Here is a 13,397-nt window from a genome sequence, read left to right on the forward strand (position 1 = left end):
GTGCGGGACCGACCGCGCTTACTATATATATATATATATATATATATATATATATATATATATATATATATATATATATATATATATATATATATATATATATATATATATATATATTTATATATTTATATATATATATATATATATATATATATATATATATATATATATATATATATATATATATATATATATATATATATAAAAGACTTGTTTTAGTGATAAAGCAAATTATTTTCATTAAAAATTTTATTTGAGACATGAAATTAGACGTTCTCCTTGGCAAAAATGCAATAATCTCAATTTCCAAAATTCTAAGCAGAGTTCGTGAGTCGCACCGACGAATATATATTCAAATTGGATTGGTTAAAATTTTTACTTCTCATGTTTATTAACTTATGAATTATTGAAAATATGTCAAAACAATCGAATAAATGAGATGCTAACACAAAATGGATGATAAAAGACTAGGCTAAAAGTTTACTTCACAATCATACACAACGTTATTTTTTCCCTATACAACATAATGATCATTAGGAGATAGATGTTATCCTGTTATGTGGAATGAGGTTAGGTGATGAAGGATGCTGGAGGCTCAATGAAGATTTAGTTACGACTTTGCTTAATGATATATAGGCAAATGATGTGCATGGTCTAGACCAGAGGTCCACATCAGATTTCACATAACTCCTCGTATCTTAAAACACTTCGTGCAAGTACCCAAGATGTATAGGGCCTTTTAATTTAACAAGAATATCAACCATCTCTCTCTCTCTCTCTCTCTCTCTCTCTCTCTCTCTCTCTCTCTCTCTCTCTCTCTCTCTCTCTCTCCCTCTCTCTCTCTTGCACTTGGACGAAATCTATCAGTAGAACATTTGATAGTAATAGGAGGAATTTATGTTATTGAAAGATATATATATATATATATATATATATATATATATATATATATATATATATATACATATATATATATATATATATATATATATATATATATATATATATATATATATATATATATATATACGTATATGTGTGTGCGTATGTATATGAAATTAATAAAAATGAATATATTTCATCTATGGGTTAGTTATATATGGATTAATATATCTCCCGTTACTGTGTACACAAGAATCTTGTTGTTTATCCTCTGTCGAAGTCTTTGCGTATATTTTTCAATAATAACCATTAATTTTGGTCTACTACTATGAACTTCACAACTCCTAGTCCTAATTCCAGTTTATATTTGGAATACAGTGTAAATTTTAATGATAAAAGATGGTCAAAATTATATAGATTTTTCGATTAAATAAGTGAAAATGTGTTAAATTTGGCTGAACATTGTTGGAACTCGATTGGGGGTGTGAGCTGTTGCTGAACTTTGGAACAGTAATGTCTCCCGTCACATCTTACTCCTCCCTGGCAACAAGGAACGACTATAAATTGAATTGTGCTGTGCGATTGTTCTGTTAACCATTACTGTGCAGGTAACTCATAATAATTTCATTGATATTCAAATGATTTTACAGTTAAAATATTGTTATTTCTTGGTATGAAGCTAATCTGATAGAAGTGTGTTTTAGAGCCTAGGCCTATTTTTCAAGAACTAGCAACTTCATGCTAGATTAGGCCTACCCTCAACGTAGTCTTAGCGTACATATTCGATTAGCGTATCTTTGATTATTTTCCATATGATTAAAAACTATAAAACAGAGACTTAAACCAAATGACGAAAATGATATTTATAAAATAAACTGTGTTCATTTTGTAGTTACCTAACCTCACTTTAACCAATCTTAACTTACATACCATAATATGATCTACTCTTAGGTAACGTGATCTAGTCAAATCAAATCTTGCTTTAGCTACCCGTATCTACTCTTACCTTGCCTACCCATACTTTTCCTACCTATATCTTGCCTACCATCACCTTGCCTAACCTAACCATACATATTCAACCTCACCTTACCTGCCCTTACATTAATTGCCCTTACCCTACCTACCTCGACCTATTCTACCCTTACCTTAACTCCTGCTCATTTTTTACCCTTACCTTACCTCCCAATACTTTTTACCCTTACATTACCTACTCCTACTTTTTTTACCCTTACCTTACCAGCCTCTACCTATCCTACCCTTACCTTAACTCCTACTAATTTTTTTACCCTTACCTACTCCTCCTTTTTCTACCCTTACTTTAGTTACCTCTCCCTATTCTACCATTACCTTGCCTCCTACTACTTTTCCTACCCTTACGTTACCTTACCTTAACTTAACTTTAACAGTAAGGCTGTGCTCTATTAACTTTTGGTAGAAACATTTCTAACTTCCCTTATACATTCTCCAATTCAGTTCCACAGTATAAGTAAGGCTTTATATGCTATGAAAATGTAAGTAAATTACTATTATATACTGAAGATTAGTGACAAATTTGTTTATTGATATTGTCAAGTTGAACAATTTCCTTAGATAGGTAGACCTACTGTATGTATTTAGAAGTGTAATGGTATGCTTCTTTAATATCCTGGCAGATAAGAATTTACCATAAGATTGAACAGCAATGCCATTTTCAAAGTTTAATATTGGTGTTTGGGAAAGTAATGATGTCTGTATGTACATCGGTATTTGCGACTGCTTGTGGACACTATTTTTTTCTCATGTAGTCATTATCTAACAGTTAGAACCAATAGATTAAACATAAATTTTTATGGATAAGTTCCCTCATGTTTTCCTATTTTTTACAACCTTGTCTTCAGTTCCACTGTCTGTATTATGCTAAGGTTGTTCCCGAAAAGAGCGGCATTTAACATCTGAGTTGTGCCAAAAATCTGATCCATACAAATTTTCCAACAACATGGATCCATCCCTTCAGCTGTGTTATGCCTGACAGAATGAAAGTCATGAGTATTTAAACTTCGGTAATTAGTGGAATTACCGCCATACAATGAAGGTAAATATTGAGAGAACTTTAATGGAAAGGGTTCATATAAAGGTGAGGCAAAAACTTTTTAAAGGTTAAAGGTGTCTGGTTTCAGTTCTAGTTTCATTAGAATAGATGCTCACCAGAATTTCAGCCAAGCAAGCGATAAGGGTCCGAAGTGCTACTGTCCTCAGCGGGCATCATGTCCTCAGTGGGTCCTACCCGCTGAGGCTAAACATGTTATATAGGGAAAATGCCCCCACCAGGCTATGTTGAGTTAGTGAATGGGGTCTCCCCTGCCATGTCCCTTTCAGGCAATGGAGCCATTTGTCAGACATGATAATTGGTAATAACCTAATAACAACTTCACTCACGAATGTATGCCGAACGATAACATTAGCAATGTTACCAAGGATACACAAGTGTTACCAACGATGACTCGGATTGTTAAGGTAATACTACCGGTTACACAATATATAAATAGTACAAAAAGGGTACAGAACCTAACAAACCCACCTAACCTAACCTAGTAGTTGACAGGTCACAAACCTTAGGTATTTACTGAGAACGGTAAAATTAGCCTCGATACGAATGATACACAGCGTTACCAACGGTACGGTGACATTACTAGCGATGGTAATGCTAGATATTTCTCCATATGTATTTAAAATAATTTTTCAATATAAGTTTTACACAATATATAAAAAGTACAAAAAAGGGTACAGAACCTAACAAACTCACCTAACCTAACCTAGGAGTTCCCAGGTCACAAAACTCACGTATGTACTGGGAATGTTAAAATAAGCAACGTTACCAATGGTACACAGTGTTAACAACGTTACAAAGGCATTGCTAATGGTAGCAATGCTACGGTAATATTTCATGTATATTTTAATGAATTGTTCCATACACACTTTACACAATATATAAAAAGGTAAAAAAGGGTACAGAACCTAACAAACCAACCTAACCTAGCTATTGTGTTGGTCACCCCTGCATATTCCCTATATAAAATGTTTAGCCTCAGTGGGTAGGTGCCCACTGGGGACACAACCCGCTGAGGACAGTAGCACTTTGGGTACTGTTGAAGCAAGCCCAATCCCTCCCTGTGGTGCCCAGCAACAGTAGTTGCCTTCCTAGTAAACAGTTCAAACAAACTGTTCTGGGCGGAGATCGATCTGCTGCCATGCGAATGCTAGGCAAACATGTTACCATTGTATTAGACAGGAGGCTTAAGGAATCATTTCATCAAAATTTCGTCAATATAAAACTATTATCAAATGTACGTTTCATTGCTAAGAAGTTACAGAAAATTATTTCCAAGACCAAGCTGCCTTTGTTGGGCCCATCAATTGCATTCAAGTGAATAAATCAGAATTTGGAAAGTAAAAGTATAGCAAAGGAAGACCTTTGGCTGGTGTGTAGATGTATGGTGACATAGAGCAGAAGACCAAAAACTTCTTATTGATTTCTCATGGGGATTAATTAAGGAATATCGATACTCTTGTGCCCAATGTGGCACCATCTTTTCGGCTTCTGAAACTGTTTCCCATTCCCTTCGTTCTGCATGCAGTCTCTCTCTTCCTCACAGGACTCTCGTATCGAGTGTCGGGAGTGGCCATCCTCCCAGTTGGTGAGATTTGATAGGCAATGGAAGAGGAAGTCTAAAAGGGATTATTCTCCTTGGGGTCTTCCTCAAAGATGAAAAACCCCGACTTCCTTCTCCATCGGCTCAATCCCTCCACTCTGACTCTGCTCGCTTGTTCTCCTTTGAAGGATGGTCGAGTAAGAGTGATGGCAGCACTGGAGGTAATGCACTAATAGAGCTCTCATGACCTCCAGACAACACTTGGGTGTGGACTCCTTCGCTTGCCTTAGTGAAGAAAGGGTCTCTCTCTCGTTGCCACATACACACCTGCTTTCCATGGGGTTTTTGGGTCTCCCCGCTAAGGAATGGTTTTTTCGAGAGTACTACAGTAACGCGCACAGCTGGAGGGCATATCTACCTCCCAAATGATTAACCATGGTCATCCATGTCGAGAATCTGGAGGTAATGCACCAACAGTTTTCTCATGCCCCATAGCTGCAGCTCTCTTTGCTTGCTACCTTCATCCTACAGCTCTGGCATACGAACAGGAGTACAATAGTTGTAACCGGTACTCCTTGGAGTTACCAGTCAGGGCTTTTTCTCGTACTTCCCAATGTTGGAGTACAAAGGTAACCCAGAAGATGCCTGAAGGGAAGCAATTTCACCCGATGCTCCTCAGAGTTACCAGACGTGGTTTTTCTCTCATGCCTCCTAATGTTGGAGTTTGAGGGTAGCCCAGAATCTGCTTGAACAAAGGCAGCGTCAACCAGTACCCCTCAGAGTTATCAGTAAGGGTTTACTCTCTCGTACCTCCTAATGCAGGAGTACGAGGGTAACCCAGAAGCTTACTTAGGTTACTCTTCTAATCTCACTGATTACGCTATCCACCTTCAGAGCGCTGAGGGCCCTTAGTGTTTGAAACACTGAGCTTCTCCAGCCAGTGTGGAGTGCCTGTGTTGTCTACAAACAAGGCCCTCTTCCCCTGTGGAGTTCCCTCCTTGGGTATTTGAAACAAGTGCTTGATTTGTCAGGCCATGTTCAAGCTCCTCAGTGCACCCAGAGTTATTGCCTCGGAGGGTGATACTGGCTGACTGCTTGTGGTCTCCGCCTCTCCTATCGTGTCACCAGGGTCACAATGAGTCTGGTGAACAAAAGTCCTTCAGGGTGATTGCCACAGATGGCGATACTTGCTGACCACTTACAGTTACATATCTTATCATGCCCCTGGAGCACAACAAGTCTCATTATACATAATCTTGCGTGGTTATTACCATAGATATGAATGCTTTCCTACAGCTTGCTACTGCCACATCCCAGTGTTGATCGGAAGACTCAGAGTCTTGTGAGACAATGAGTCTCGTGAGACACAATCTCTGACTTCTCCCTACGGAATAGCGAACTCTCGTCAGAACACTCACATGGTTCCGGCCTCCGATCCTTTTCAATCTCTGCCTCACCCTGTCATGCCTTTAGGGCACAACGGTTTCGTGAAAAAACCCCTCAAGGTTATTCCCTGAAGCCTCTATTTCTGAAGGGATGGAATCAACTCGTGCTTACGTTTGATTACGATAGCAAACTAGTAAACAAGTATTCTCTTTCTTGCAGGTACACTTGTGCCGCTCACAAGGCGGACGGTCAAGTGCCTACTACCAACAAAGGTCTGAACTCTTAATCGCTTTGCTAACTGCATATGCTCCTTGTAGGCGTACGCCCGCCCACGAACATGTTCACAATGCTTGGGCTAGTCAACAATCCTTTTCTTTTAGCAATGATGTTGCGCTTCGTCGCACACACAGTGATCCCGCAAGTAACTCCATGAACTATCTCGGGTGCTCACAACGCAAAAACGTTTTCACAATGCTCAAGCTTGTGTATGAGCACTTACCCTGAACAGGGAAGTTATGATTTGACACACCAGCATGTGGCCAAGCAAGCTAATACTGCTGGCAAAGGCTGTTTGCTTTGCCAGTTTCACCCACTACCCTTACGGCCAAGCCAAATGCATGCTCGTGAGAAGCAGCAAGGGCTCCTACCTTGACGTAGGTAGTCTGCCTTAAGTGGACTCCTACTTCATCCCTGTCATGAGGGATACCTGTCATCAGGGAGAAGGAGGTCTCGTTTTCAAACATTTATCAATGTTTTCCAATCAAGTATCGGGCTCTACGAACCATTCGTCCACAAGCCTGGATCTTCATTCTACCCTGATTAGTCGTCACAGGGTATTCCTGTCGTAAGGAAACTTATCATATATATAGGACAATTTTTCTGTTTGTGTTTCTGTTCCGTAAACAGACTTATGCTAACAACTACCTATCTGACAAATATGACTGAAGATACGGTTCAATCTTGTCCTTCGGAAGAAGTTACTTGCAACCAATCATTAGCGACCAAGAGTTTATGACAGCAATCAACGAGGGAGGTTCACCGTAATGTCGTAATCCGCTAGAGATAACTTGGCTACTCCAGTATTTACTAGTCTGTAAGCGGACATATACGAACAAGTCCCATTCTAGCAGAGGTAATTGGTGGTCAAGAATTATCATCCCTTTGCAGAGACAGTTGCTTGCAACCGATTGCATGACAGGACAGCAATCAACATGAAATGTTTGCTTGTTAAGCAACCTATCGACGCCCTCAGTCACTTGGATGAGAATTGATCTTGCGCTTAGAAATCAAGCAAAGCTTGCTGTACCTCGGGGAGTAAAGTCCTGCTCGGTCTCGACTGAGACAGAATGCCGCTCAGCTTTAAGTCTAACCATAAAATTAAGTGGAGTTAACTTGTCCTCTTCAACGGAATTCTCTTTCCCCATACAGTTTCGAATGTACCTGTCCTCAGCTAGAAGTCAGACCATCTCCTTGGAGCATAGTCCATATGCTACGCTCTCGGAAACGAGCACCTTATGAAGCACTGCGTCAGTCATCAGACCGTGACTTGACACTTAAGACGGTCTTCCATTTCGCCCTCACCTCAGGAAGAGGGGCAGTAGGTTGCATGGTCTTTTTAATGACGTACATTTTAAGGGATGGAGACTGGTAACACTCGGCTTGGTCCCTGGGTTCGTTGCTAATACTCAAAATCCGGCTGTAGAGATTCCAAAGAGAATCATGAGGAATACAATCTCTTTGTAGATTCAACAGGTAATAAATTGCGCCTTGAATCCTGTAGATCCGGAGCTCATAATGTTAGGGTAGTAGTACATCCCTAGTATATAAAAAGAATTACTCTGTGGCACAGGTACTTCAATCGTGTGTGTGGAAGCACCAGTCAACTTTGCAGCCCACTACCTGCAATACACAACCCACAGGAACATGGATATATTGTCCATTGGTCCTATGATGGCTGTACAACATAGTCTAAACACCTCAAGCTCCCTTGTTGGACAAGTAGCAGGTGGTTGAGGGCAGATGTTACTCAGGATTAGTCTTGGGATACAGCACCTTCGGTATGCTGCAAGCTGGTCTCCTCCGTCTGCAGGCATGAACCATTTCCCCTGTGTAACCTGATATATGAATATATATTTGTTACGTCCCCGCTCCCCCAGCGAGCTGGGAGTCGGGCAATGTCTAAAGAAAGATTAATTCAGAGAAGTTTTCCTAATCCAAATATTCTTACCTGGACAAGTCACATTGCTTAGTTATCACACAATCACACTGATTGTCCTCACGAGAATTTAGCGAGCTGTATGGGTGTTCCTCTATTAACCTCGTGCGAAGCATGGAGGCACACCCCGGGTCAAAAACCAACCAGTTGGTTAGGGCTTCCACCCACCTAAATGTCAATCTCGCCCTATAAAGAAGGAAAGGGTTTGTTTAGTGTGGCAGAGCAAGTAACAAATTTGGAAATAGTTTGCATGTTTCCTAACGATACAAACCTTGAGCTCTTTATACAGATATGTCCCACCATCACCTATCCCCCTGCAAGTCCTGCCGCAATCAAAAGTAGCAGCGTAATACAGGTGTATGTGTGTAAGCAGGGTAGCCGGTACTAACCCCACCCAGATCTCCCCTGCTAACAAGCGGTGGGTAGTTATACCTCGCTAAAAATCTGATGACTAGTTTCTAGCGTTGCTGAAAGTATATTCCCCATAAAGAGCTCAAGGTTTGTATCGTTAGGAAAAATACAAATTATTTCTAAATTTGTTATATTCCAGCTTTGCCGTTATTCTTCTCCTATGTATAGGACTCGGGTTTTTTATAGTTAGGAAAAATCCAAATTATTTCCAAATTTGTCATTTTTATACCGAACTGATATAGTTATACAAATATATTCATCCAACAGAACAAGAGGCAAGAAGAGTTTCACAAATTTCTGCTGGAAGCAGCTACATTATACCTTCACCTAACAGTAGAAATTGGACGCCAATCAATAATTCCTATAGCTACAGAAAGACCTCAGTCCTCGACCTCCTAGAACTTGGGTAAGGAACAATTTAATTTTGTTACATGTGCCAATGTTCTAATTTTAAGTTTGTATGTGAAACAGTTATGGGATTGGAAGGGCTATTCCAAGTAGTTGAAATCCGTTGGTAAGGGAAGAAAATGTACCTGGAATACTAGGACAGGTTCTGTGGGTGTGGTTATGCTATGTAAAATCCCTTTGTTCTTACACGAATACAAACCTTCGTCCTTTAATATGAGAATTGATTGAAGTGCAGCAGGAACTTTTCAATTAAAAACTGAAAACGAGGTTGAAGCAATATCCAGTAGATAGCTAAAGTATTTAAATTTGAGAGGATGTTAAAGTTCTCTATTTATTATACCCAAAAAATGTTTGTTCCGTAACCGAAATACAAACCACGCTATTTACATAAGGTTTACTTTCGGCGTAGCTGAAGTGACGAGCCATTAGATTTTAATGAGGGTTAAACTACCCCCGCGCTAGGTAGCACGGGGGTAGGGGAGGGGTAGCTAGCTACCCCTCCCCCCTCCACACACCGGTGAGCTGCCTCACTTCACTTTTGGCTCGGACGATGTACAGACGTTTCTGTCCCGTCCTCGCATATTGACAGCCTTAATTTGTTTGCTTTTTCTTCCAGTGTGAGTTTTTTTGAAGTTGGCCTCTACCTTCACTTTCCACCATGCGGAAATGCCCTGGACTTCCCGATCGCCCCTGTGGAACTTTTATGTCGGCGATCGAGACAGACCCTCACACCCTTTGCCCGCAGTGTCGAGGTCAACGGTATAGGAGTGATAATCTGTGTATGGAATGTCGGGAGTGGCCTACCTCCCAGTGGGAGAGGTTTGCGCGGCGGCGTAAGAAAAGTTCTAAGAGAGACCCTTCTTCCCCCCAGGGGAAGGAAGGCTCCAAGGACTTTTCTTCCGTTGCCCGAACCTCCTCCGAAGCTCCCACTCGTTCAGTCTCTTGTGAGAGGCCGTCGAGTGGTAGCGTAGGCCCTTCTTTTGTTTCCCAAACACGGTGTGTGGGAGAGGGCGTTGCCTCCCATAGCGAGGCAGCTCCCCCTCCTCCTACAGGGGAGGATATTATTGATTTTGTAGATTATGACCAAACTGTGTCTAATGATGATCTTTTCCAGCTTTGGGCTCCCTTGGGGCTTAAGGGCTCGCCCTCCAAGGAAGCCCTGTTTGATCTGATCCAGTTGGGGGCAGCTGTCCAACAGTCGCCGGTAATACCAGAGGTAGATCCTCTGGTTATTGACGACGTTGTTGTGACAGAGGCGTCCGATGGGTCGGGTCAAACCCCTGCTGCTACTGTTGTTGTTGCTGCTGCAGGCCCAGGTTCCCCCTCCGAACATCCTTCGAGGGGGAAGCTGGGTCCAACGGTCTCTCCTGCGAGTGTTGCTCCCCCTCGGGGGAGTGCACTAACAGAGACTCCTTTTCGGAGGACCGACGATGCTGATACCCTGCCACGAGGTCGTCTTCGCCGTAAGGCTCGCCCTCCTCTTCGTCGCCGAGGCCTTCCTTCTCCTTACAAGGGAGTCAAGAGGCGCCTCCTCTTCGGGTCGTCATCCTCGTCGTCCCCTGTGAAGGACTCTTCTCGTCGGGAGCAGACCGTAGCAGTAACTCCTCTGGACCTCTCTGATGATCGTTCGCGATCTCCTGTGCCTGCCAAATCTCCCTTGCCTACACAAGCACCGGTCCCTTCGGTTTCACCTGTGCGCCCTTCAGTAGCGCGCAAGTGCCACCGCTCTCCTGATCGCCAGCGCCCGCCTGCTCGTCAGCGCTCTCCTGCTCGCCAGTGCTCTCCTGCTCACCAGCGCTCTCCTGCCGTAGAGTCTCCTGACTCTCCTCGCCAGCGCTCTCCTGCCGTAGAGTCTCCTGACTCTCCTCGCCAGCGCTCTCCTGATCGCCAGCGCTCTCCTGCTCGCCAGCGCTCTCCTGCTCATCAGCGCCCTGCGCGCAAGCGCTCTACAGCAGATGAATCGTCAGACTCTTCTCGCCAGCGCTCTCCTGATCGCCAGCGCTCTCCTGAACGCCAGCGCTCTCCTGATCGCCAGTGCTCTCCTGATCGCCAGCGCTCTCCTAATCGCCAACGCGCCCCTGTTCGCCAGCGCTCTCCTGCTCGTCAGCGCTCTCCTGCTCGCCAGCTTTCACCTGCTCGCCAGCGCTCTCCTGCTCAGCGCTCGCCTGCGCGCACGCGCACTTCAGCCCCTGCTGCGCGTCCTGCGCGTCAACAGTCTCCTGAGCGCCGTCAACCTCCGGCGCATCAATGCACTACGGCACGCCCAGTTCCTGATGGGCGCCCACCAACGCTCGCCCGCGCACCCACGATCTTCGGATCTGGGCGCAGGCAAGGACATTGTTCCTTTGCCTTGTCAGCGTTCCCCTACGTGTCGACCACCACCTGCGCTTCAGTCTCCAGCGCGCACTAAAGTGCATACGCGCCCGCTCGCCCACGAGCCAGCTCCTGAGCCCACCCACTAGACTTCACCTTCGAGACCTTCAGCCACGGCGCACCATCCTACGCGTCAGTGATCTCCTATGCGCCAGCGTTCTCCTACGCGCCCGCGCGATCCTTCGCCTGCGCGCGAACGCTCACCAACGCGCCCGCGCGATCCTTCGCCTGCGTGCGAACGCTCATCAACGCGCCATCGCGCCATCGCGCCATCGCGCCCACGCTTATGATCGCCACAGGGCTCCGACTTGTCCACGCGCCAACTCACCTGTACGCGCCAACTCACCTGTACGCGCCAACTTACCTGTACGCGCCAACTCACCTGTACGCGCTTAGTCGCCCACGCGTTCCACGCGTCATCGATCACCAACGCGCCGTCGTTCGCCAGCACGCCATCACTCGCCAACGCGCCATCGCACCATCGCTTGCCAATGCGCTTGATCTCGCCTAGGCCACATCGTTCGCCTACTCGCCATCATTCTCCTGATCGCCAGCGATCACTCAGGCACTCGTGCTCACCTGTGCATTCACGCACACCCACGATTGCGCGCCCAATCGCCCACTCGCCCGCGGGCCCGCACGCGCCCGCGCCCTCATTTCCACGCGCCCACGTGCCTGCGCGCCAACGGTCGCCCACGCGCGACCCAGCGATTCTGCCATCGCGCGAGCGCCAGCTCGACCCGGTAATTCTGCCACCGCCCGAACGCCAGCGCGAACTAGCAATGCTACCATCGCGCGAGCACCAGCGCGACCTCCAGCGCGATTCCCGCCGGGTTTCGCAGCGCGCCCAGCCTTGCGAGGCACCGGGGCCGCGTACTTCCAGATCGTCCTCGCGATCGCCATCGCGGAAGCGCCGAGCACGCGCCCAGAAGCAGGAAGAGTCATCAGAGAGGTCCGGACAACATTCTTCTTCCCTTTCTTCTTTTCAGGCAGGACCTGTAGTATCCACTCCGAAGGATCAACCGATCCCCTTCCCTCCAGCAGGGATCGCCAGCCAGCCTTAGTTCGGTTCCCTGATGAAAGCGGTGGTGCAGGCTATGAAGCCAGCCCTCGCTGATCTGGGACTGAAACCAAAGGCTCCCTCGCCCCCTCTGAAGATAAGGAGAGGAGTGGATTTTGCGGTGACTTCTCCCCGGGTTAAGCTGGCTCCCAAGAGGTCCGTCGGGAAGGCCCCTTCCCCCTCGCAGACGTTTTCTCCTTCTCCTGTGGACGAACCTTTCCCATCCTCGGGAGAATCCAGCGAGGTGAGACACTCTCCCACGGCACCAATGGGAGGAACCCCACCTCAAGGAAGAGAAACGTCTCGCGTAGGAGGGACCTTCCAGACCACTTTGCTGGAGTCCTGTATCCCTCCCAGGAGGGAGCCCAAGGACTCCAAGACGTTACCCAAATCATCGTCGAGGTTTCGTCCAGAGCCAGCCCTTCCCCGGGAGAACGTCCGCGTGTCCCCCCATGAAGAGCCAATGGGGACAGGAGACTTAGCTGCCAGTCCACAAGGAGGAGAGCAGCGCAAATCAGAGCACGCCTTCTGGCAGGTCCTTGGACTAATGAGGCAACTCAATAGTTTCAAGGATCCCGAGACAGCCCCTCGCGAAGGCAAGGATACGGTCCTGGACCAGGTTTATGGCATTTAGAAGCCCCCCAAGACCAGTGCAGCCCTGCCCTGGTCCCAAGGGGTGAAGAGCGCCAGGGACAAGGTTGAGGGCCAGCTTTCCGAGCTTGCCTCCTCCAGCCGTTCTTCTGCCGGGAACAAGCTCCTCCCACCTCCTCGCGTGCAGCAGAGGAGGTACTTCGAGATCATGGAGGAGCCTTGTTTAGCTCTCCCCTCCACCACTCCGTGGAAGAGCTCACCAGGGGTCTCTCTGTAGAAAAACTCAACGCCCGGCAGGTAACATTCACAGCGTCGGAGGTCCTGAGCCAGGAGAAGTTCGCGAAGTGTGCCATGCAGGCCACTTCAAGGCTGGATGTCTGGCTAGGGTCTCTGGGCTTCCTATTGCGCTCTGAGGACTTGTCCAAGGAGAGCAATAGGAAGG

At 45.9% G+C, this 13,397-nt stretch overlaps 1 long non-coding RNA gene across 1 annotated transcript in view; it reads left to right on the top strand.

Annotated features, from left to right (window-relative positions):
- Window positions 1-1,355: 1,355 nt before the first annotated feature.
- The window catches only part of LOC137649632 (uncharacterized), a 31,591-nt gene continuing 19,549 nt past the window's right edge, over window positions 1,356-13,397 (top strand). Inside the window, exons 1-2 of the long non-coding RNA XR_011045798.1 lie at window positions 1,356-1,490; window positions 8,791-8,929. This is a non-coding gene — a long non-coding RNA (uncharacterized lncRNA). The remainder of the gene's footprint in view (window positions 1,491-8,790; window positions 8,930-13,397) is intronic.

The sequence above is a fragment of the Palaemon carinicauda genome, chromosome 11 (genome assembly GCF_036898095.1).
Source record: "Palaemon carinicauda isolate YSFRI2023 chromosome 11, ASM3689809v2, whole genome shotgun sequence".
Taxonomy (NCBI): domain Eukaryota; kingdom Metazoa; phylum Arthropoda; class Malacostraca; order Decapoda; family Palaemonidae; genus Palaemon; species Palaemon carinicauda.